The 3517-nt window shown below is 37.8% G+C and overlaps 1 pseudogene; it reads right to left on the reverse strand.

Annotated features, from left to right (window-relative positions):
* The window catches only part of LOC107753264 (centrosomal protein of 131 kDa-like), a 21730-nt pseudogene that overhangs the window by 987 nt on the left and 17226 nt on the right, over positions 1 to 3517 (reverse strand).

Below are 3517 nucleotides of genomic sequence, written 5' to 3' on the forward strand. Positions count from 1 at the left end.
AAAAAAACAACACAAAGAGAAAGTTTCTTTTGCAGGAGGACGGTATGACACAAGGGAAGGGGCTGTGGGGGATTTCACTGCCCTAACTTGTCAATCATTTCCCTAACAGCTATTTTCTCTGCTGTTCCAACAAAGACTCAAGATGATCTGCTCTCTTCACTGCAGCCTGAAAGACAGAGGAGAAACAAAGAAGTTAGTTGTAAATCAAAATGTATGAACAACAAGCATTGCTTTACTGCAACAAGCAAATACATTGAATCAGACGTGTTGCAACTTACCTCATGCTGCTTTCGCAGGTTATTAACAGTCTCTTCCTTCTTCAAAATAGCGGACTTCACTCTACAAAAGAAAGAGACCAGGAACTCAAATCAAGCATAGAGTAAACACCTCATCTGCAGCTTTAATCCAAAGTTAATTATTTTCCAACCACTGTTCCAAACAAGGAACTAAAAGAAAAATCCTCTTGGCCTCTGACCTTTGATGCACCTCCGCAAGCTCCTCTTCTTTCTCTCTGGTCACTCGCTCCACCTCTAAGCGGAGTCGTGCCTTGGCCTCAGAAACCTCCATCTTCATCCTCCTATTCTCTTCCTCCGTCTCTACAAGCCGTTCTGCAAATTCTTGTCTGATCACTTCTGCTAGACTGCGGCGCTCATCTGATAACTTGTCACGGGCCTGTGAGCCAAACCATAAAAAGAGACCGAGACAAAGCATGAGGAATGAAGTTGATTGAAAAGCCAGAAAAACAAGATACAAAATGATTCTTAGGAGGGTAAATCTCATGAAGCAGTTTTAGCATTGCATCACTTGCTCACCAATGGATCTTCTTCTTCTGGAGATTGGTTTATTACAAACACACTGGTTTTCATTTTATAAAACGTTAATTGATACACTGGAGTTTGCTTGTGATGTTTTATCAGCTGTTTGAACTCCTATTCTGACGGCACCCATTCACTGCAGAGGATCCACTGGTAAGCATTCATGTAATGCTAAATTTCTCCAAATCTACTCCAATGAAGAAACAAACTAATCTACATCTTGGATGACCCAAGGGTGAGTAAATTGTAATCAAATTTAAATTTTTGGGTGAACTATTCCTTTAAAATAGGCTTCATTGATTAATGAAATTATTATAATTTTAGGGTGAAATATAAATATAATATTCACCCTTGTAGCTAACCGAGTAAGTTATCTAACCACAATCAGTAATCTATTTTCAGTCATTTCACACAATAGCACTGACATTCAGGTGTAACGTCAAACAGAAAGGGTCAAAACTAAAGTCATTCAGTTTATCACACTTCCAGAAAAACAAGTTCCCTAGCTTTTATCCTGAATGACTTACTGACTTAAAGGGTTAGTTCACCCAAAAATGAAAATTAGCCCATAAATTACTCACCCTCAAGTCATCCTAGATGTATATGACTTTCTTCTTTCAGACGAATCCAGTCGGAGTTATATTAAAAATGGTCTTTGATCTTTCAAGCTGTTTCATGGCACTCAGCGGGTGTTGCATGCATCAGTCCAAAAGCAGTTAAATAAAATGCGCCCATAAATAAAAAAGAACTGTCTCATACGGCTCCGGGGGGTGAACAAAGGCCTTCTGTAGCGAATCCATGCGTTTTTGTAAGAAAAATATCCATATTCAAAAATAATCACTTTAATGTAGCTTGCGCCAACAGAAGACCATTTTTAATATAACTCCGACTGGATTCGTCTGAAAGAAGAAAGTCATATACATCTAGGATGACTTGAGGGTGAGTAATTTATGGGCTAATTTTCATTTTTGGGTGAACTAACCCTTTAATCTGAGCACTTTTTGACTTACTGAACTAAACATCAATATTTTTAATCAAGTCCAATTCAAAGTAATGGTTTGTTTTGGTGTTATTTGTATTTTCAGCTTGTGAGACTTGAATCAGTCTAATTACTTTATACAGTGCAATTCTATGTAATTACTGACTGTTATTGTTTAGTATATAGTTAGGACCATTTATTGATAATAAAATCATTAGGGAGCCAGAATTGTCACTTACTCATTTAACTGAATCCCTATAATTCCCCTCTCTACCAAAAAATCTACAATAGAGTTTGTCGATTTATGAGTAACCTTATATGCGTTAATGAGTGTGGACAAACAAAGCAGCGCCACTATAACGGTGGTTACCCGGGTGAGGTCGCTTATCTCCTGCTCTCGTTGTCGTAAAAGAGACTGTAGTCGGAGGAGCTCTGCCTCCATCTCACTGTGTTTCTCTCTCATCTCCTGCTGTTTCTGCAGTGCTGCCCGCTCCAAACGCTCCAGATCTCTGAGCTCAGCCTCGTATTTCTCCCTCACACGCTTTATTCTGCACAAACACATACCATACAAAATTTACATTCAGTTTGAAAAAAAACACAGACCTTCCGCCACATGTTAAATGGATGGGTTTAAATATAAATGGCAGTATATCCAGAGTGCAAATTGTCTAGAAAGAGCTCAAAAATGTGGCCCACAATGAAAATCAAAGCAAAACACCAGTCTTCAGTGTCACATGATCCTTCAGAAATCATTCTAATATGCTGAAGGTGTACATTACAATAAATAATTTCAAAGAATACAGTATATTTGTATGTTTGTAATTATAATTTAACTCATGATGAACAGCAGTACTGGTCTACAAGCAAGCTGGTCAGCAGGGAAATGCGTAGCACATACTGAATTCTACTGAAATGCATGTGGGTAGAACTGTAACATCCGCTGCCACCCAGTTCTCCAGAGACATTTAAATTCACACAAACAGGAAGGGGAAACACACCGGTTGTCAGCTGCTCTCTCACACTCCTCTCTTGCCCCTCTCGTCTCCTCCTCTAGTCTCTGAATGGCCAGCTCGATCTCTTTGTCTCTTCCTCGACGCACTTCCTCTTTAAGCTCCCTTTCTCTGCTCAGCAGCCATGCTTCCTGTGAGAGGAAACACAGTGTTCTGAGACCACCACAGGGACGTTTTAACCTTATGTAAACTTGCAGTTGTAAACCTTCTGTGACTTTGTTAATACAGAGATATTTGACAGAATTTGTTTGACCCAGGGGTGTGTAAACACACTAAACCTATGAAATTACACCATGGCAAATTACTCTGTTACCACCTTGAACTCTTGTTGACATACGATAGAAAGATGGGTTATAAAGGAGGTCATCTGCATTTGCAAAGCAGTTGCTATGTAATTCTGACAAGCAATAAAAGCAATAAAATGAGCAATAAAATTAAAAATACACTACCGTTCAAAAGTTTGGACTATGTACATTTTTTCAATGTTTTGAAAGTCTCTTGCACCCACCAAGGTTGCATTTATTTGATCAAAAAATACAGTAAAAACTGTAATATTGTGAAATATTATTATAATTTAAAATAACTAGTTTTGATGATCGAGAAACATTTCTTATTATTATCAATGTTGAAAACAGCCTAATATTTTTGTAGCAACAGTAATCTTTTTTTTCTTTGATATATATATATATATATATATATATATAAAACAGTAT

Source organism: Sinocyclocheilus rhinocerous, unplaced genomic scaffold (genome assembly GCF_001515625.1).
Source record: "Sinocyclocheilus rhinocerous isolate Xijiao unplaced genomic scaffold, SAMN03320098_v1.1 scaffold411, whole genome shotgun sequence".
NCBI lineage: Eukaryota > Metazoa > Chordata > Actinopteri > Cypriniformes > Cyprinidae > Sinocyclocheilus > Sinocyclocheilus rhinocerous.